This window comes from Sebastes fasciatus, chromosome 23, assembly GCF_043250625.1.
Source record: "Sebastes fasciatus isolate fSebFas1 chromosome 23, fSebFas1.pri, whole genome shotgun sequence".
Taxonomy (NCBI): domain Eukaryota; kingdom Metazoa; phylum Chordata; class Actinopteri; order Perciformes; family Sebastidae; genus Sebastes; species Sebastes fasciatus.
This window is the reverse complement of record NC_133817.1, coordinates 18,182,529-18,205,913: the sequence shown is the minus strand read 5'-3', so window position 1 is coordinate 18,205,913 and position 23,385 is coordinate 18,182,529. Positions and strand designations below refer to the sequence as shown.

General features: G+C 39.0%; 1 protein-coding gene across 7 annotated transcripts in view; it reads left to right on the top strand.

The window, feature by feature from the left end:
• The first annotated feature begins 5,189 nt into the window (after positions 1 to 5,189).
• Positions 5,190 to 23,385, top strand: part of znf800b (zinc finger protein 800b) — a 42,935-nt gene continuing 24,739 nt past the window's right edge. For 2 of the 7 annotated variants that reach the window (XR_012592754.1, XM_074626229.1), the window contains exon 1: positions 9,883 to 10,382. The gene's annotated coding sequence lies outside the window, so the exon portion shown is untranslated. Of the gene's footprint in view, positions 5,248 to 8,342; positions 8,580 to 9,880; positions 10,383 to 23,385 lie in introns of those variants that run through there. The other 5 variants (XM_074626225.1, XM_074626223.1, XM_074626228.1 and 2 more) reach the window with 5 other exon arrangements.

Here is a 23,385-nt window from a genome sequence, read left to right as displayed (position 1 = left end):
CAGTGACGGATTAAACAACATCTACCTCAAAGGGCCAGTGTGTAACATTTAGGGAGATCTATTGGCAGAAGTGGAATATAATATTAATAACTATGTTTTCTTTTAATCATCTGAAAATAGGAATCATTGTGTTTTCGTTACCTTAGAATGAGCCGTTTATATCTACATAGGGAGCGGGTCCTCTTCACGGAGTCCGACATGTTGCACCGCCATGTTTCCACAGTAGCCCAGAACGGACAGGCTAAACTCTGTAAATTTTTCCTGCTTGGGCCGGAGTCGATAACGTTCACCACTCACTTCCCAAGTACAAACACACTCATCGCTAGATACTGCCAGATCCTACACACTGGACTTTTAAGTTTACTATCACTAGCTAACATTATCCAAAACTAGTGGTCAGTGAGGCTGTAACAGCAAAAGCTCTGTGTCTATATGGTTGAGTAAGGCTGCGTCGTATTGCTTTTGAATTCAACTTTTCATTTCTAAGTGTAAGATTGTGTTATTTCTTCTTTCAGAAGTTACACTATCTCACTTTAAAAAATTTTACAAGATTAAATTTCCTTATAAAAATGTGATTTTCAGAACATCTGTAGACAGTTGTTTAGAGCAACCCCTGACCCCAGATCCCTGAGTCTGCTGATCAGAGATCTGTCAAATATACTGTATATCCTGATTCAAATCTTCAATTGAACCTCAGTGGATTTACTGTATGTCACTGTTTAATCTGCTCCACATAGTACAGTAGCCTGATATAGGGCTTGGCGATATGGAGAAAATCAAATATCACAATATTTTTTACCAAATGCCTCAATGTCGATATTGCGACGTTCTTGTAGGGTTGACCATTGGTGCTTTTACAAAATATTTACACAATAAGATTTTTGATAAATAATTATCAGTAATGACTAAGTGGACAAAGGCAAATAATAGAACAGTCTGATAAGTTCAGAAAATTACATCACTTTACTGTAAAAATGTAAAACAAGGAAAAGACATCACATATGCCATATTACGATATCCAAATCTAAGACGACATCAAGTCTCATAATATAATATTGATATATTGCCTGGCCCTAGCCTGATCGTAGAAACTGTCATGCCATCATGTGTCAGCTTTTAACTATACAGTTCCTTAATGACATAAGCCTCCTGAGGGTTTTTTCATCACACAGTTTTACTGAGTTATAACTTTACTGAGCACCGGTCCAGGTTTTACTCGAAGAAGTTACTCTGATAACTCAGTAAACCTTCCTGAAACAGGCCCAATAGATGTATGTAATGATCACAGTCTCTCAACAACCCAAATGTTGATGTTTGTAAGAGTTTAACTTGGGGATCATGTGAAAAATGGCAATTGTTGGCTGCAGACTGTGAGCCATTTGATTGATATTACACTCACAGTCAAATTGTTCATAAGGTCCTGCAGTTCAAGTGAGTCTTGATGGTAATTCTCTTTCCTGAGAAAAGGAGATGGCATGTGACAAAGGTCAGAAAGAAACAGATTCTCAGTTGTCAGGAAGAAAAGTTCAACTCCACATGAAAGTAAAAGAAAGTGTGGCCCTAACGTAAAACACTGCATGGTCAGGAGGGTCGGAGCCTTGATGTGTACATGTAGCCCCAGAGATTGCACCAACGTTTGCATCTGGACTTTACGCGAGTTTTCCACAAAAAAAAAGGAGCTGCTGCATTATTTTTTCATGATCTCTTTTCTGCACAGCGCACTACGATGGCGCTCATATGCCTACACCCTTTCCAAACATCATTTTTCTTTTAAGGGGAAAAGATCCAGCCTAAAACACACTGTATGTATTGTATCCTTTTACTATCATGTTGGACAATTTTATGACATTTTTATAGAGATAATGTATGTGTAAATTTTGAAATATAGAGGCCTGCTTTGGCACTGAAGCCGTGGCTGTGGTTACATGTGCAGATGGCTCTGCTGCCATCTATTACTGCTCTCCAGACAAATCGCTACATCCAATTAGATTTATTTGAGCATGACATCCAGCAGGCATTTTCTACCCGCTGCTTTCCTCTGCTGCTTTTTTTTGTTTTTTTACATTAATGGACTGAAATGAGAGAAAAACACACATTCCCAACAACATTGACACCTTGTGGTCAGTTACCTCTAGCACGACCCTAAATCTCATCAGCCGCAGATCAGATCAAAAGCACTCAGGACGGAACAAATGATGTTAACCTCAAAGTAAGGGACGACCCTTATTTAGTCTTCATTTATGCAGATGCTCCTGCTGGGATGAACAATTACTGCGTAGGTCGTCCGCTGAATTCATAATCACGGCAGCTACCGCGCGACTGCCACGGATGACAGACACTCACACATCCAAGGAAATATTTAATGGAAATCCACAAATTGTAAGAAAGTTGAACACAAATCAGATCCCACTGAGTGTGGGGGTTTTATCATAACATTTACAATCATAATATTTGCTCCTATTAGAAAGCCTAATAGGGGAAAACAAAAGTTTTTTCAGTCTAATCTGTTCATCTTTTACTATCCCACTGGAATCAAGTTGTACCTATAATCTCCAGCATCATCACCACCAGTCCCATGCTGGTATTATAAACAGGCTATTTAAATTACCAGCATAAACAAATTATTTGTCATGCACAAAAAAAGTGTCCAAACATGTCACTAGGTTTTGTGATAAATGCAGCCTGCATGTAATTGAGAAGATAAAAGCTCCCGGCTCCATTCGGTGACGTCCATGAATGCCGAGGAGTTTCTCCCCCCGTTGCAAACAGCATTCTTATGATAATGGAATAATGCTGGTGCTTTAGTTAATTGTGTATAGGCGATAGTGGTGGGCACCTTTTGTTGTGGGCTCTCATGAGGCTAAAGGAAAGAGCTGGCAGGGATTATAACTCTCAAAATTCCCCCATTTTCCACCCACTTTGCATTCAGTGAGTTGAGTGTTTTTCTTTATTGGATTTGAGAGGATGTATTCGGGATAGGTAGAGCATTTTTGGATTATTTTACACACATATGTGATATCAAATGCTGCCTAACCTGGTGGCTGAATGAAATAGTTTTATGAATAGCTCAAAATGTTGAAGGATCTTTTACAACAGGTGTAACACATCAATTTGTTCACCAAATGTCATTCCTGTTCTGGTGTAAAGTGGGATTACAGTTTAGCATAAGTGGGACACTTTTCTTAACTATACTCATATACTCTAATTAAATCTTTAACCGTAGGGTTCCAATTGCAGTTTAATGGGGATGTTTACTGTGTTTACATTTAGCAGTTTGAATCTACTTAGCTGATGCAGTTTTTTCATTAGAATTAGTTCTTACTCATTGGTTGGTTTGATTCTGCAAACTGCTGAGGACACCCTGCTGTCCTCAATCACTATTGATAAGTCCATACCATTGAGTTACCAAAACAAATAGCATTGCATACTAAATATAACAAAAAGGTAATACCTCTTAAGATAAAAGTACCATAAGATATGGATATTATTTATTGCGGACAGTGTTTTTGTTTGGGTCCTTAGGCTATCAAGACTGTTAAAATACTGGTAACTACCACACCACATTATGCTTATATTTCACTGTAGGTCTAATATTATGCTTTCACATTGTACTAAAATACGTAAGTAAGTTTCACCACTTCCAAAGTATAGGAAGTGGTAGGCATAAGTACTCAAATCATTAAGATAAAAATTGTAGTATTTTTTTATATTTTATTTTATTAATATTATTATTACTATTTATTTCTAATTATTTTATTTTATGTGATGTAGATGTATGTATGTAGAACTCAGTTTTACAGACGTGTCGAACTAACTGAACAATTGGGAGGATGGTGTATATGTGTTTGTATGTATAGGCCTATATGTATATACTGTATGTGTGTTTATATAGGTATATATATGTGTTTATGTATGCATGTGTATATGTATGTATTTGGCCAATGTATGATATTCTATTAAGTATTGCACTGTATAAACCTGAAAACGCCATAAATAAATTGAAAAAGTTATAAGACCAAGAAGTCAAAAGAAAAAAGAAAACAGAAGTTGAATGTTTCAACAATTCATTCATTTTCTACAACAACTATGTGCAACAGTTTACTATCTTCACATTTGTAGCCCAAGGCCTCAGGAGAAAGAAAATGAAGACTATTACACGGGAAAAAAAATGTTACTTCAAAGTATGCAACAGAGTGTGACCCATATGTTATAAAAAGAAAGCTAGACTATATTGCTTTTGCTAAAGTCCTACTACTACTACTCCTACTAAGTACCACTGTGTACAATTAACCTACTCCTATGAAACTACTACATTATAGCCCTACTGTTGTATCACCATTCAATAGACCCTTTCATTGCCATTCTGTTGCTAGGGCAACAGTTTGGTCCCAATGTACTTCCTGTCAACTACTGCATTAAAAGGCATTGCAACAGGAAATACAAAGGGGCCCATTAAAAATGTTTATGTTGTCAAGTTTGAAAATATATACTATACTCAGTAAATATTAAGTACTTGTGTAACAACTTATTTCACTTTTTCCCCCTTTTTTTATACTTTATTTTTTCCCTTTTTTCAAGGTTGTTTTCATATATGCAATTTACAGTTCGGAATTACAATAGTTTATAAACCAATTTTTAAGTAGATGAGCTTATAGACAAACTCATTAAGTACACTAGAGAAAACAACTTCAACATTCAAAATTGAAATACAATTAAGAAAAGAAATAATAATAATAATAATAATAATGATAAAAAGAAAGAATAGCAACTTATTTCACTTTCAGTCGCCTAATTATTTGAACAGTAGTCCATGAGATATTTTACAGTGGGGGAAATGTTTTCCCTTTATCACAAAACTATTATCAAAGTCACTGCAAATCCCCTTTTACCCCCTTCATCCTCATCCTCCTCTCCATCACCTCCACCCCACCAGCCTATAACTTCAGCATCCTCCTCTAAACTCAGCTGCACCATCACCATCACCTTACATGTAACATGTTTGAGCCAGCTGCCTCTAATTATCTGAAACAATCTCATACTTCATCATTAATAAACAGAAAACACAGGTGTGTTAAGTTAGCTGGCTAACTTTAGCTTGATATCTCGGGTTTCTCTTGAGCTTGTTTACTTTATAGTGAATTAATATTTAGTTAAATAGTTAAATAATTCAACTTCCCTTTATCTTCCAGCTGAGAAGAAGAAGTGATGGAGCAGACGTGACGTAGCAACAGGTAACCTGGCAACAAGGTGAGGCCTTTGCTGTTTTACCATGAAGTTACTTGTAAACAGTTTTATGTCCACAAATACCGTTGTTATTAAATTTAAAATTATACTTATATCTTTAAAAAACATAGCTGTAAAACATTGACACCTCTTAGTGTAAAAAAAAAGGTGTCTTATTTGTGTCTCTTGCACTTAAGCTAAACGTTAGCTTTGGTGAGTTGATTTTATAATCCTCACACCTGTCTTTTTATTACACTAAAATATCACTAAAGCGTTGAACACCTTCATGGTTTGGTTTCCTTTGGTTGTTTATAAGCAAGGGGGAAGTTATTGTGAGGGGGAAATAAGTTATTTGACATAAACTACTAAGCTAACTAGCACTACTTCTGCTAATGCTACATTGATTTAGCTAACTAGCTCTGCCATTAGCAGCATTGTTATTAGCCTCTTAGCCAAACAATAGAAAACACTTATTTATGTTTTTGAATGCTTCTAGGTTTGTTTGCATGGGAGTTATTATTAGTTATTAACATATAGGGCTTAAAACAAATAGTCAATCATAATAAGTGGAGTTTACAAGTGGTCAAAATGAGTTTTGTCAACTATTGATTGACTGTTGATGTATTGGCCTCATATGCTCTGCATTATGAGACTAAAACCACTGGAATATCAACATTGTGATGAATTTTTAGCTGCCATAGTTTTGTTTAAGGGTCCTAAGAGAAACTCAGTGGGTCCACATCCAAATGAGGGATAGTTCATTAACACTTATTTCCATTTGCACAGTGCAGGAATTGGATGTTGAACAAGTTAAACCTAAATATACTCTATTTCTGGTCCATGATCAGCCTAAACAAGGGGGATAAACTCAGATGTGGTTATATGTCCGTGGTCAAATGTGTCTTAAAACAAATAGTCAATAATAATCAGTGGTGTTTACAATTAGTCAAAATGAGTTTTGTGAACTATTGATTGACTCAGTGCTACTTGCATTTTGCCTTATATTCCCTGCATTATTAAGAAAGTTGAACACAAATCAGATCCCACTGAGTGTGGGGTTTGTCATAACATTTACAATCATAATATTTGCTCCTGTTAGAAAGCCTAATAAGGGGAAAACAAAAGTTGTTTCAGTCTAATCTGTTCATCCCAAAATGTCATTCCTGTTCTGGGTAAAGTGGGATAGCAGTTTAGCACAAGTTGGACACTTTTCTTAACTATACTCATATACTCTAATTAAATCTTTAACAGTAGGGTTCCAATTGCAGTTTAATGGGGATGTTTACTGTGTTTACATTTAGCAGTTTGAATCTACTTAGCTGATGCAGTTTTTTCACTGAAATTAGTTCTCACTCATTGGTTGGTTTGATCCTTCAAACTGCTGAGGACACCCTGCTGTCCTCAATCACTATTGATAAGTCCATACCATTGAGTTACCAAAACAAATAGCATTGCATACTAAGTATAACAAAAAGGTAATACCTCTTAAGATACTATTTAAAAAGTACCATAAGATATGGATATTATTATTGCAGACAGTCATAGTGTTTTTTTTTGGGTCCCTTTGGCCATCAAGACTGTTAAAATACAGGCCAATCTTTGTTTGTCTTTTACTATCCCACTGGAATCAAGTTGTACATATAATCTCCAGCATCATCACCACCAGTCCCATGCTGGTATTATAAACAGGCTATTTAAATTACCAGCATAAACAAATTATTTGTCATGCACAAAAAAAAGTGTCCAAACATGTCACTAAGTTTTGTGATAAATGCAGCCTGCATGTAATTGAGAAGATATTGGGATTATGGGATTTTGGAAATGAGACTAAAAACCACTGGAATATCAACATTGGGATGAATTTTTAGCTGCCGTAGTTTTGTTTAAGGGGTCCTAAGAGAAGCTCAGTGGGTCCACATCCAAATGAGGGATAGCTAATTAACACTTATTTCCACATGTTCATTTGCACAGTGCAGGAATTGGATGTTGAACAAGTTAACCTAAGTATACTTTTTCTGGTCCATGATCAACCTAAACAAGGGGAATAAACTCAGATGTGGTTATATGTCCGTGGTCAAATGTGAACCTCATTAACATATAGGGCTTAAAACAAATAGTCAATAATAATTAGTGGTGTTTACAAGTGGTCAAAATGAGTTTTGTCAACTATTGATTGACTCAGTGCTGCTTGTATTGGCCTCATATGCTCTGCATTATGGGATTTGGAAATGAGACTAAAAACCACTGGAATCAACATTGTGATGAATTTTTAGCAGCCATAGTTTTGTTTAAGGGTCCTCAGAGAAACTCAGTGGGTCCACATCCAAATGAGGGAAAGTTCATTAACACTTATTTAACTCATGTTCATTTGCACAGTGCAGGGATTGATGTTGGAACAAGTTAACCTAAATATACGATTTCTGGTCAATGATCAGCCTAAACAAGGGGAAAAAACTCAGATATGGTTATATGTCCGTGGTCAAATGTGTCTCTACTTGTGAATCCTCTTTTTTGGAGAAAATTGTGATCCCCTGGGCTCTATAATATACCAAATGTGTATCTTTTTCCAAATGAGGGATAGTTCATTAACACTTATTTCCACATGTTCATTTGCACAGTGCAGGAATTGATGTTTGAACAAGTGAACCTAAATATACTATTTCTGGTCCATGATAGCCTAAACAAGGGGAATGAACTCAGATGTCCGTGGTCAAATGTGTCTCTAGTTGTGAATCCTCTTTTTGGAGAGAATTGTGATCCCCTGGGCTATATAATATACGAAATGTGTGTCTTTTTAATGAGTTAATGCCATTTACTTTTGGCCACAAATATGACTTTTAGTTGAGTCCTCTGGCTGAATGAGTATGCTAAGTAGTGTTTATTTAATTAGTGATATAAAGTATTGTATCAGTTGTAACCTATTACGTTTGGTGAGGGTGTATCCAGCCCTGTTTTATTTGCGTTTTGCGTCGTGGACTCTCGTGGAGAGCTCTGTGTCTCTGCGCGTTTTGGTGGATAAATCAGCGCACACAACCATGGCCTTTTGGCTCAAAACTGGGAAATAATCTAATTTTTCTTATTAGCAAGCGGTCAAATCCTTCCATTTTTTCTTTCGTCCGAAAGTGCCCACATTTCCATCTGAAATAGGACGTGGAGGGTGCACCTTTGCGCAGCAGAGCCCTTTGGTTTAGTGCTGAGAGGCTCCTCTGGGTGCACAAAGACGAGCGGCTCGAAAGACCAACTTGTTCAGAGTGAACCGGAGGAGCTGGGAGGCGAAATAAACAAATCTCCGGACTAGTTCGTGCAGTTTTACCTCTTCTCAACACATATCCCACCACCCATCCAACAAACACAAGGTAAGGACTTGTTTTAGATGCGTTTCAGCCGGACTGGAGCGCTGCGGAGCGGGTTAAAAACCTCCTTCGCTTTGGCTCTCCGAGCATGGTTGTTTTTGCAGAAAATGGCGTCATCGCCCTCTTGTTTCTGCCTCTCCGCGGTTGGGGAGATGAATACTTTCAGGGACTTGTAGCAGCCTTTACACGCAACGTTTACCTCCTTTAAACACGAATTCACCTACTACAATGTGTTTTATTCAATACTAGATCGTCAAAACGTGAGATAATTCACAATTTCGCCTCGGTAAGAGGACGCGCAAAGATGGAAACGGTCACCGGTCCTGTGCGCCAAGCTGCTGCTGCTTCTTGGAAAAAAGGTGGCACTGGAGCCGCAAAACGCAGCGTTTTATATTCACAATAACGCCATCCTCTCTGGATCTAGCTTATCCAAATAACACAGGGTGGTTTGGTGTTGTTATTATGGTGGTTATGGGTGTATTTGTGGTCGCACTGCACCTCGTCTTTGTGTGTATTTTATCCGGGTTAGCTCGGTTTTTACGCCGCACTCCTCCTGCTGCCATGCTGCAAATCGTTACGAGGGGGGCCTCTCTTTTTACGGCTTGAAAGGTGCATTTTATACTTGTTTTTCCCTTTTAATCAAGTCAAGCATGTTCTATTGTTGCCTCTAAACAGTGTGGTGTTTATATACTGACGATATAACCGTGTAAAAGGGAGATTTTCGGAGGATAATAATGGGAGAAGATGCAAATCGTGCCATGATGAACAGCGGTTGTTCCTCTCTTGCGCTCTGGTTCGCTGCTCTCCAGCAACGAGGAGGAACAAGATATAAAAAAACATAAAAGTCTTATGGATGAATCACATTAGTTTGCACAAAACTGGAGAGTCCATCCAATGCGCAATGCTTGTGCTGCTGCTGCTTTTGCGCAGAGAGAGAGAGAGAGAGAGCAGCTGCTGTAGAAAACCGCCGCCACCATTTCGCCGCGATATTTTTGTGTGTGTGTGTGTGTTGGCCAACCTTTTGTAAATAGTTTGGGGTTGGGGGGGACTCTTTGGATATAAAAGAGCACAATAGTATTCATGCGGGGCTCCTTTATTGGCCTTGTGAATGCGTGGTCCTATATAAGTCCCACTCCGGCTAGTCCTGTCTTTTCCTCCGTCATGCGTCCTAGAGCCTTGGCCACCACCACCACCAACATCACATCATCCACCACCACAGCGAGGCCACCACTCATGTTCCTCGGGGTTTATAAACGCTCTGCTTGGCGACCAAAAAGTGTGCCGAGTGTCATGGCAACAGGGCAAATCACGATCGAATTCGTAAAACAAACGACCAAAAAAAACAGCCGTTGGAGACGTTTTGCCCATTTTTATTAAGTTTCCTGAGTTATGCAACCAGCATCTCCTATAGAGGCAGAACTGCTCATCCATACGCCTTTTATTTACCCCATCGGATGGCTATTTTGTGTGTAATATCTGCGTGAATTTGGACCAGTCAACGCGGCTGAATTGACGGTTGAATTCAGAAAGATATGTCAGTTGAAAATCACCCAGTGTGCCATTTGCGTCACAGCCCGCGGCCTCTCGTACGCCCATGGGGGGCGATGGAGTTGCTAATGGAGACTAGTGTTTCTCTCTCTGTTTGCTGACGATGCTCCGGCTGAAAAGGGAACCAATAGACACGGACAACAATCGCCGTGTAAGTGTAACTCTCTCCAGTAAGTAAGCACCGACTTTCAACGCGGAAGATCGCGCCGTTTATCCGGATGATGGTTCTGTCTCCTTCGCCTCCTGCCTTGGATGTGCGTAAGTGGATGCGTACACACACTCTGTGGTGGTTAAACCTGCTACAGTGCTCTCTCTACAGGCCAGCCAGGAGAGAGGACTATACACCGTCCGGTTCTTTCTCCTCATGGTGCTCGGGTGCATGTAGCTATTGTGGAGTCGCTTGTGTGGGGATACACGTCTTTTCCGCTGGATTCGTGATGATGTGAACCGTAAAACCTTTATTAACAGCGCAGAGGAGAAGGTTGGATCATGTTTTGGACACACACTCGCTTCGTTTCTGTTGCATCGACAGCGCGCCACGCGTTTCTGGTATATGGAGATGATGATGAGCATGGGGCGTTTATATATCCAAGGGACGTTTTTATGTTGTTGTTGTTGTGCGTTTTGGGCACTGCGCATTGGTTTCATCCACCAAGAGCTCACACAACTTCTTCTTCACGAGGCAGGAAAAAGTCCTGCTCAAACTAGGAAGTGCAGATTCAGTCACCATGGTGGTGATTTATAGGGTTATGTTGTTGTGGGGGGAAATATGTTATTTATATTTGATCAATTATATTGGTTGATTGGTAACATATAGCCTTCTGGTACCATAGCACTTCTTCTAATGATATGATGTAAAGTATAGCCTGGAGCAAGTATTAAAATATAAAAAGCTTGTTTGTTTAAATATTTTAAACTACAGCATTATGGAATTATTGCAATAACATATACTGTTAAAAAAGTACAAATATCCAACTTCTTCTTCAGGAGGCGGAAAAAGTCCTGCTCAAACTAGGAAGTGCAGAGTCAATCAGTATGGAGATAGTTTATAGGGTTATGTTGTTGTGGGGGGGAAAGATGTTATTTATGTTTTATCAGTTATATAGGTTGATTGGTAACATATAGCCTTCTGGTGCCATAGCATTTCTTCTAATGATATGATGTAAAGTATAGCCTGGAGCAAGTATTACAATATAAAAAGCTTGTTTGTTTAAATATGTTAAATTACAGCATTATGGAATTATTGCAATAACATATACTGTTAAAAAAGTGCAAATATCCAACTTCTTCTTCACGAGGCAGGAAAAGTCCTGCTCAAACTAGGAAGTGCAGAGTCAATCAGTATGGAGATAGTTTATAGGGTTATGTTGTGGGGGGAAAGATGTTATTTATGTTTTATCAATTGTTTGTTTGTTTTGTTTTGTTTGTTTATTTGTTTTACACAATTTAAAGGTCCCATATCATGCTAATTTTCAGGTTCATACTTGTATTTTGTGTTTCTACTAGAACATGTTTACATGCTGTAATGTTTAAAAAAAAACTTTATTTTCCTCATACTGTCTGTCTGAATGTACCTGTGTTTACCCACTGTCTGAAACGCTCCGTTTTGGTGCATTTCAATGGAATTGCAACGGAATTGCATTGCTATGCAACAGTTTGGGTCCATGTTTACTTCCTGTCAGCTGATGTTATTTACATACACTGCAACAGGGAATAAACTGGGACACATTTAGAATGTTTATGTTTAAAACCGTGTAATAGTCTAAATATTGTACATTTGTGACATCACAAATGGACAGAAATCCTAACGGCTTGTTTCAAACGCACAATTTCTGAATACAGGCTGTGTGTGTTTCTCCGTATATTGAGCGTTTTGATACTTTCACAGTATTTATATAGCACTTAAACCTGCTTTATAATATAAAAGACATGAAAATCGAAATTTTTACAATATGGGACCTTTAAGACTATACAACATAACAAAAAAATAAATGAATAATATACAGTGCAGGAAGAGGCAAAAAACCCCACTGGGTTTATCTAAAGCCTCCACCTAGAGATGAGATTAATATAAAGAAATAATATTACTTAATAGTGATAACAAACAATTAGGACAAGATATATATATAATAACAACAATAACATACAGTAAATATATCAAAAAAGATAAGTGTGTTTGTGTGTGTTGCGTTGAAGTGTATGGTTAGTGTTTGTGAGGAGGATATTGATTGAAATATCTATAATGATTTCTGGGCAATCGTAACCAAACAACATTGTGAGTGGGAAAAAATAAAAAAACAATTATATCGGTTGATTGGTAACATAGCCTTCTGGTACCATAGCACTTCTTCTAATGATATGATGTAAAGTAGCCTGTAGAAAAGTATTAAAGCTTGTTTGTTTGAATATGTTAAACTACAGCATTATTGAATTATTGCAATATCCAACTTCTTCTTCACGAGGCGGAAAAAATCCTGAAATTCTCAAACTAGGAAGTGCAGATTTTTTTTGTGATTTCCTTAATATTTAGCGTTTAAAGAAAATCTTACAATTTAGACTTTTTCAATTTTATTTTTATTTTTAATTTTACAGCATGTCCTCTGTAGTGGACCACAGGACCATTTTAATGTTAAAAGACAGCCGAATCTAGAAGATACAAAAATTGAACAGATTATGGCTGTAGAGACTAAAAGACTAAAAACTAAAAAATATATCATTCTGGATTAATGGTAACACAAACTATAAATTCTATTTACAGTAAATGGGTAATTCCATGTAATGTAACACCCATAATGCATACATATCGCTATGTATCACTGACATGTATCAGTGATCATTGAGGTTTGATGATTTCCCAGGTAGAAATACAGTTTGCCTCAAGAATGCAAAGTTTGCGCTTATGAGTATGGTAAACAGGAAACCATAACACTGGAATTGTCCCAATGATGCCCAGGATGTCCTCTTTAAAATACACCAGGGGTTGATAGGGTAGGCTCAAAAGAGTAAAAGGGGATGCATGTGGACAAAATGCCCACTACAGAGGACACAAGTCAATGGGCTGGGTCTCAGGAGGATATATAACATTTTAATTTGTGCAGTTTAATTTAATTAGACATCTATTCTGATCTTGCCTAAAGATGAATTATGTGGCTAGGCTATATGTTTGCATGTACTTTATTTTTTTTATTTAGATGACCACTTTCTGTGCTTTGATAAAAAAAAAAGTCTGCATATGCAGTCAGGTAGTGTATCAAGTGTTGTTACAGGTGCAGTTAAAAACCATAGCAAGGAATAGGGATGTTCCCAAAGGTAGAGATTCACCTCAGAAGACCTGAGTCAGGCTGGGCTATTTTTATCTATGATAATTTAAGGTTCAATTCAAGCTTCATCGGTGCTACTTTGAACTTGCATGTGGCTGTTATTTTTAGGATATGATTGTTTGACTGAAAACTTATTTTGCGTTGCATATTGACAGAGAACCCGACTCAGTCTAAGTTCAGATGTAGAGATGGTTCTGTGTGTTAATGAATCAGTTCAGATTAGGCTCATTACCATCACCCCTTCTAAACGCTACAACACGAGTATTTCTGACACAGCAGAGATGGCCAGTCTAACCTTGAGGAGGAATATGAATGGGTAACTAGGACAGGAGTGTAGATAACAAAGTGGGTTATAAGGAACTAAAATAAAAATGGAAAGACAGATTGGCCTGAAGTTGACAGAATTGGCCTGCATATTTCAAATACTTTATATACAGTATGTTGTTCCATATATATATACAATATTGTCAGCAAGTCTTTTGACTGCCTCAGCTGACCTCCTATCATCCCACGAGACTTTAGGTTTCAGCAACCTGAGTCTTTAATTGTTAGAACAGCAGCCAAGAATGTCTGGCTCTCTTCCCTGTTAAAAAAACTTTTCCCAGGTATCATTGGTTTTCACCACAGTGGCTGTTGACTGCAACAGTTTAGTGATGTCACTGTATGGTTCAGTGAGTTTGATGATGTAGTGCTGTTTTCAGTCACTGACTCAGCTTATCAAACCAACGTGCTAAATTAAGTCAGTCAACAAACCCATTAACCTGCCGGCCATATAACCAGTCAGTGAGGCAAACAGAGAGACATCCACCCAGTCAGGCAGGCAACCAGAAAATCACTGTCACCCAGTCAATAAGAAAGTCAACTACAGTAGTTATCCAATAAGGCTGTTAGTCTGTCTTATTATCTGCATGTCAGGAAGCTGCTGTCATCTATTTTGAGGGCCCACACACCAGTTAGTAAGTACACCAGTCTAAACTGTGTCAGTGGTGAAGGTGAACACTGAGTTTCCAGCTCAGCGTGACGTGTCAACAAAGGCCTACACTCTGCCCAATTGTGAAGGAGCGTGCTCCAACTACCTGGAGAGGATCAGTTCAGTAGTCTGTTATCACAGTGTGTTATCATTACAGCATGGGATTCTCAGTTGATAGTTTGTTTTTTTAGATAATCTTCACAGGAAATATTGCATTTTTGACATCACCATAGTGCCCCTAAATTATACATGTTATTTTAGAGGCTTGATTTCAAAGACCTTAGGCTGCTCATCCACACCTGGCCTGAAAATGCCCATTATGCATCTCCCATGTCTATATAAATCTGTGTCGGTGTTCCTTTTCCACACTCTGCTGCTGCATCCCCTGACGTTGCTCTAATGTGCCTGCTTTGAATCAAGACTTCACAATGTGCTGTGCAGAAGTTTCCTTTCATATCTGGTTTTTGAAGAGCAAATTTAGCCAAATCCAACTGTTTGGGTACTCGCTGTCCTGCCACCGAGTGTGTTGTGGCTTATTGCAGACCTTAATACAGCATAGGTTTCAGTCTGGTAAACTTTGTTGAGCAATGAAACTTGTACACCCCTTCAGGTAGGCTATATCCCCATTTGCAAATAAATCTGTGCAGAGAATGATTTGTCACTGCAGTGATTACTGTTTGGGAGTTTTCCTAATACAGTAGTGTGATATTCCCACACTGACAGAATCATGCACTGGTGTGTGTTTGTATGTGAGATCACATGCTTGCTCATGAGCACATGTTCATTAATGTTGTCACATAAAACAATTACAGTCAGTTGGCTAAATTAAGCATATTTAACATTGTCAAGTGTTTGTCATTCGTGTGTCATTCACGCTGTGGTAAATCTGAGGAAGCCGGTCAGTCCTGTCAAACTCACATGGGTGAGGAGAAAGTGTTGTCAGAGAGCTGGGATAGTGATACCTCTGGAAAACACGAGGTGGCTGATCGGTTTAGTTGATGCAAGTTATTAAGATTTGGAAACAGCTCCTCTGGTTGTTGTTTTGTTGGGCACAGAGATGCTGTATTGTCATTTTATTGAATATACTTTATACTATGTTTTTAGAACATATACCATCTATTTTATATACTGTATATGCATATTGTTATTTTCGTCAGGTATAACCAGTGGGCATCCTCCAGGTCTGAAAAGTGAAGCCAATGCAGAAGTGCCTTAAACTTGCATTCTTTCTAATAGCCAGCAGGGGGCGACTCCTCTGGTTGCAAAAAGAAGTCTGATTGTATAGAAGTCTATGAGAAAATTAGCCTACTTCTCACTTGATTTATTACCTCAGTAAACATTGTAAACATGAGTTGTGGTCTCAATCGTTAGTTTCAAGTCTTCTTCAATACAGCATGATGTTCATTTAGTAAATTATGGTCCCATTTAGAGTCAAATAGACCATAAAGCAGGGGATGCTTTAGGGCGTGGCTACCTTGTGACTGGCAGGTCGCTACTAGAGCGTTGTCCGGTTTGGTAGTTGTCCATGTTTTTGTCTTACAACTTTAACCCTTTCACAGTGTTTTCAGTTCATGAAAGTTAGTTATAACTTAGCGCCACCCTCTCGTGTCACTTCTGGTTGCAAAAAAACAAGATGGCGACGGACAAAATGCCGAATTAGATGCTTCAAAACGGCAGTCCACAAACCAATAGGTGACGTCACGGTGACTATGTCCACTTGTTATATACAGTCTAGGGGTTTAAGTTGATATGCCGACGATGAAAAGGTGACAAAGTATAATCTTAATTTCCTAGTTTACCAACATTGGTAGAACCAGAAGTGTTAAGGCGGTAAAAGGTCAGAGCCATACACATGAACTCTACCATTCAGTAATAAAATGCCCAGAGAAAAGTAGGGCTGGCAAGAATCTGGTGATACGCTACGTATCATGATACAGGTTTTCAGATCCAATATATAGTGATACTGTAAGCAAGGCGATTGTATATTGTGATTTTTTAAAATTAATTTTAGGAAATCTGTCAAAGTATAAACAACACAACGCCATATGCATAAATCAGAGTAAAAAAAGTTTATGCAATCAGAACAGTGGGATCTGCATCCAGAATACAGAATATCGCAATATTCAATACTTTCTGACACCCCTAGAGAAAAAGCATATTTATAAGCGCAGGGGAACTCTGTCAGTAGGCCACAGCATTGTTTCCCTCCCACCTTGTGGTCAGGTGGTATCACTGCCAGTAGTCAGCATCATGTCAGTGAGTGTGGTGTCCCTCCATTAGGAGGAAGTACTGTCAGACCGCCTCCACACAGCCATCAGAAATAACTATGAGAAGGCAGTGGTGATTGCAGGCACACATCTATTGGCTCTAGAACCACACATCCATTTAAACATATACATACATATATACATACATGCACATTTACATGATGAATCATGACAGGCAAATGTTTCTTTATGGGTTAGGCGGCAAAGAGGCCTAGGCTTCACAAAAGAGAAAGTTGTGCTCTTCTGACATGGATTTACCTCATTTGTTGAATCTGACAGGGCAAACGGGGATTTGCCTCCTAAAATAAGAGACGTTCCCAAAAGCGTCTTTGACAAATTGATTTCTGGCTGGTATAAACAAAATTCACTGTGGATTATCACTGGAGATGGAACTTAAACATATTTTCTTAGAAAATATGTACCACGGGCGCCTGGGTTAGCTCAGTTGGTAGAGCGGGCGTCCATGTATCAAGGCTTGGTCCTGACCGCGGCGGCCCGGGTTCGAATCCGGCCTGTGGCCCTTTCCGCATCCACTCTCTCTCTCCCCCCTTTCAAGACTCTATCCACTGTCCTCAATAAAAATGGAAAAATGCCCCCAAAAAAAAAAACTTAAAAAAAAAAAAAGAAAATATGTACCATTGGAGAGATATCATCAGGTGTATTTGTGAAACATTAAGCAAAGGAAGGTTTGTTTGTGAAAATATACTTCTTAATGTGTCTAGACCATCCAAGTTTTACATTTGGAAATGATAGATTTAGTTAAATGGCTACTGATGGAGTGAGTCATGGAGTTAATAGGTAGTGGGTGTTTTGTTCAAGGTTATAGTTGTGTGCAAAGTGGTGTATAGATTGAGGGGTTGGACTGCGGATGCAAACCATCGTCAAATCCTCAGTTTGAGCCCAGGACACCTTCGATCTCATTACCTGAGTCAGAACAGGAGTCACTACTTCATAACCACGTCTGTCTGTTGCCTAGGAAACGGGAGAGTCCCTTGTGTTAGTGTGTGAGTGTATTATTGTGTGGCTAGATGTGTTTGTTTTAAACCTTTGTAGTACATATAGCCTCTTTGGAAGAGAGTTAAGAAAAGTGTTGAGTATGTTTTCAGACGGTTGTCCACTCTGGGGTTTTTAAACCTCAGACAGCACCAGGAGGCTGCTGCTTGTCAGGTTTTTTATGAAACACTTCTCAACAAAGTAATTAGGCTGCTGTTGGTCTTGGGTTGGGATTTGCAACCTTCTTGGTGCCACGGCACACTCAAATGAGCCTCCCAAGACAAACCTAGCAGTTTATTACTATATAAAATGGTACTTTAGGTATAAATGAAGGCAGTAAAGTAACTAATTTGCTTGTGATTATGACAGATATTTGTTATTCTGCCCATACAGTCATTGGGCCTCCTCCAAGAGCCACTTGTACAAACAGATTTGTCCTTCGATGGCACGTTCAAGTGATTTAAGAGTAGGGGTGTGAGAAAAATCTATTCACCTATTTATCGCGATGTCTATGATTTTGGAATAGATTTTTCTAATGCCAGGATCGATATATTTGCTTCATTTGAGTCTATCCGGAGGTAGAAGGAAGTTGCCGCTTTTATTGTTGTAGTCTGAGTAACGTGACGTCATATTCATTTCGTATTCGTCAACCAAAACAAACCTCAGCGAGCCAAAACAAGAAAGTAGAAAACGACGGAGGGTCCGCGTAGATACGATTTGAACCCTCACATTTTAAATCCAACGTGGTAAACACTACACATCCAGTAAAGTATGGAAACACTTTGGATTTGACACATTGCAGGAAAAGCAGAGCTAGACATCGTGGCTAAAGCTGCATGCTAACTCTGTCATGGACAGGAAACGTTAGTGTATTGCGGTAACGTGCAGTCAAGCCAGCCGTCACTCGCATCTGCGTGGTCAAATCGGCCGACGCTACAAATGTAGAGCACCCATATACTGACATTTATGTTAAATACATTCAAATGGCCCCGATGGAGCTGACCATGGATGTATAAAGAGAACAGTGCTGACGGGAGAGCTAGCGACGGACTTGGTTTACACGTATGACTACGTCCTGTTTTCAAAATAAGGCGTTAACAAAGGGAACTGTATATACAAAATACATATATGGAAATAAGATTGATTGGATTATATTCACCATAAGTATAAAACATTACATGTCCCTTATAAATGAAAAAGAAAATGACACCAATTTGTGAGGGAAATGTCTTTATTCTTTGATTCTTTGTTTGCTGAAAAAAATTTAATAAATAATTCCTGACAATGACTGATATACAGTATTTCTTCAGGACATCTCTGACTACATGCATGCTTAAGATTTTTACTGTATTCATTTAGTTATTTTCCAAAGTAAAAGTCCCTAGAGTGTATCAACTTTTTCCCATGGTCTACTGTTAAAATAAGTTACCAGAAATTGCAATAAATCGTAATATTGAATCGTAAAACTTAAAAATGGCAATACATATCGAATCTGCACCCAAGTATCGTGATAGTATCGAATTGGCGTATCGTCAGGTGCAGTCAAGTACAACAAATACATCCCACTAGTTGACACTGGCTGTCCAGTGTCATCCTCTGTTGCTCCTGACAATGTAAAACACCCACTGTAATATTCTCTTGTCTAGTATCTCCGTGATTGGCACATGACGGGCAGCTGTACTATTTTTTTAATTTCACAAAATATTCTAAACAACAAAGTAGTCCTCTGATATGACTACTGAAACTGTTAAATCTTTTATGTTTTCATCTGTGGATTTCTGGCAGCATGATTTGAAGCTCTGCAGTGCCAAAGTCTTTGGTAACATTTTTGATTATGATAATGATCAAATTTCTCAAACTCACACATACTCATGAGCAGGTGACAGGTGCTCCTTAAATGCACTTGCAATTTCACTTTTCATTTTCAAAGTATCTTTTCGTCTTAAAATTTCTGATCCATATTTATTTCCAGTGCCTGCTTATTCCTATGACAGAGGGCTAGATTATATCCCAGCATGCATTAGGTGAAACGCTGAGAAACACCCTCAACAGGTCATCAGGGGCCACAGAGCTAAGAGAGAAACACACAAGAAAGTCAATTTCACTCTAGCTCACACTCACAGCTAAGACCAATGTAGATAATTCACAGAGCTACATGTCTTTAGACAGTGGAGGGAAAATCCAACCAAGATGAGAGCAAGAGGAGGAGGAGAGCATGAAGGATAACAGAGGGACTTGAGTTTGAAATGTATCATCGTCTTTGAGTATTATACCAACTAATCTTAACTTGAGTTTTGTTAGAACGTTTAAATGAGGTTGTTTCCTGACATCAGTAGTCGGTATTTGACAGACTTTCCGCTCATAATTTCCCATTGTAGTTAATGGCTAGTGTTAATCTCCCTCCCTGATATAAATAGAACCTGGATAGGTGCATAATGCATTAATATCCCCGACCTTAATTTTGCTAGAATATAAATTATTTTTATCTAATGGTTCCTGTTTAAATGAATTGTGTCTTCATTACAGTTATTAAACCTCAACAAGGAAAACCTGAGCTCAGAAACGGTTCAGGAATAAAGACTCCGCCTGTAGCATCTCTCCTGTGTCTCTTCACCTTTTACACACTTTTTGATGCAACTGTGGTTTGTGGCACAAGGTGTCAGATCCTGCCAAAGCCTGTGCAGGATATAAGATACTACATTTTGTGTGGAACAAGTTGAAAACAACTTTTATTACCCACATTTTGTTTGAACGTTTCCTTGTTTGCTCCTCTTTGTTTGAGGCTCAACTCCAGTCAGGTGTCTGTAACAGCAACAGCTCCATCACTGCAAGTAGCCTCTCATGCTGTCATGTTATTGTACAGTGCTTAAAGGGATAGTTCAGCTGTTTTGAGGTGGGTTTGAATGAGGTGCTTATCCATAGTCAGTGTATTACCTATAGAAGACAACGTTCGGCACGTCCCCAGCTTGGAGAAGCAGACAGCAATACACTGCTGTGGACGGGGCCGGCAGCAAAACATATTTTAGCCACCTAAAAGAAAGGCCCACCTAAAAATTTCAATATCAGTTTAAAGGGACTGTTTGTAAGAATCAGAAATTGGTTGTAACAGCGACACCTGTGGCCGTTAAGTCAACGAAAGTCAGCGTCCTGTTGCTCGCGCTCGCCCGTGTGCACGCGCTAACTGAGTGTGAACGAGCATCCGTCAAAACAGTGAGGCGAAACACATCAGCTGAAACCACAATATCACTCTATATTTCAGCTGCTTGGCAGTGATGTTAGATGACCAGATGAAGGTCTCTCCATGAATCAATGCTGATCCTAGTGTTGGCTTTTCCTGCCTCAGCCTCCCGACCGCGGCCGGAGGAAGACACCGGCACCCGGTCTGAGATGATAAAGTAACTCGTTGTGGAGCCCCGTCACTTCACAAGACATGGGAAACCTCTGTTGGTCTGGAGGAGCTGCAGCATTTATTTCTGCACAAACGTCCACTGTACATTCACTAGATATTCTCAGAGCTAAACTAACTCTTCTGAAGTGTGTAGTGTGCATGCATGCACGTGTAGAGGTGGAGCGAGCTTAGCGAGTAACGAGCGTGGTGTGTGAGTTAAGGCAATCGGGCAGGTAGAGGAGCAGAGTACAGCAGAGACTCCGTCCCTGGAGAACAAAGCTACGGTCTCCCCGCGTCCTCCGACCGCGGCCAACACTGTTTAAGGGACGGGCTTCACTAGATAGAACTTTGTGGTTTTGGTGCTTCCGTGTAGTTTGTGTTGGAGTCTGAGTCTGAACAGCATAGCCACATGCTAGTGCGCTTGGGACACCAACCCGGATTGATTTATACGTGTAAGAAGTTACAAACAGTCCCTTTAAGTGTAGGCTATATTTAGAATATTTGCGCTAGTTTACCTTGCCGTCAGACAGCTATACAGTCTGTTTCTGACGGGGAACTGAAGCTGTTATCTATTCTCTTGCCAAAGCAACCAGAGTCCATTGAAAAAAAAACAGTAATTTTACCTCGCTTGCGTCTTCGTTGCTGGTTTACCGCTGCCTCAATCTGTTTGTTTGTTTGTGTCATTATTTGACTTTAGTGTTTTAAAGGGTTAGTTTTGATTCTCCAAAAATCACACAATAGCACAAACAAACTAACCATTTGAGGCAGCATAGATGGATACGGCTTCAGTTCCCTGTCAGAAAGGGCTGTCTCAATGCAAAGTAAACTGGCGAAAATATTCTAAATATGACCTACACTTAAACTGATATTGATATTGCCTTTTTTTTAGGTGGCTAAAATACGATGACAACTGACAATGGATAGGTACCTCATACAACCCCACTTGAAATCACCTGAACTATCCCTTTAATTGGTCCATCCTATCTACTAAAAGAAGATTGCTTCATGTGTCCAATCTGAATTTAAAAAGAAAAACGAGTTGTTACAGAGGGCTAAAAAGCTTTTTTTAATTCAGGAACAAACTATACATTTTTAACTTTTTTTTAATTCCATGCAAAAACTTTTCTTAATCACAGTGATGCCGCTGTTTTCAGGACCATACCTGTGTGATAACATGATTTACACAGCTGTTACCCAACAAAGCATTTAATTTCCCATTACAAGGCAATAAGAGCAATCTGACCTTTGTCTTTTCATGTACACAGTGGCTTTGTGTTGACATTATTCTGGCAGATCATTTGGTTGGTGAAGTTGTGCGGTTGCTCACCTGCTCCTCTTTGCTTCGGCTGCTATAATTACCAGGCAGAACTCCATCTGTGTGCATGGGTTAGTTAAACAGTAAAGCTAAATTACATCCTTTTGCATTAAGACATACGTCGGTGCAACCTCTCTGTGGGCCCTTGACTGTGTTCCGCTTTACTTTGTGTCTTGTCTTTTGGAAACATCAGCAGACTACAAAACTTTTCAACTCACATTTAAAGTGCAAGCTTTGTCTCTCTCTGCTGGAGATCAAGCGGTACTACAAATCTACCCAAGTGTGGACATGCCTGTGCATCTGGCATTGGCTGTATCATGAAAGCATGTGATGTTCACGCCACACTTACAGTGTAACTTCACTGTTATGTGTAGGTGCGAGCTCTACAGTTCAGTTTCTTAAAGTATATTTCCATTTCTGTCACATTTTCGAATTATTTTTTAATCCAAGTTTCCCCACAATGAACATTTTCTAGCTATTAGTCTGTGTATTTACTACTTTACAATAGTTAACCATAAAATCACAGTATTAACTAATTTATGTCGGCCCCAGGCGTAGAAGAGATTATTTTAATTAAAGATCAATGCTTTCTCTTTTCTCATATCCTGCTCAGTTGTTTGCTGTTGTCTTGCTCTCGGCTTGTTTTAAGTTTCCATAAGTCTGGGACACCCGTGGCATGTCATACCCAAACTGCTTTAAGCACCTGTAATTGCAGCTCATCTAATTAATCCACCATTTGACTCTTGGGGCATTTTTTTTTTTTATTAATCCACTGTCAAAAAATGTCAATTTCTTTTAGTTATCAGTTGGTTCACTAACCTTGGTGGCAGCTAATGCTGGCCTAGTGTTGCTAGTAGGTATGACAAAAGGGTAACAAATCAGAAAACAGTGCCATAGTGCAGCTAAAACATGTGATACTGAACCAGTGGATTTGAGCACTAGTGTGGTGTCAGGTGCATCTGGCGTGAGTGAATGAGTTGGACCAAGCTGTTTTAACTGAGACAGCCA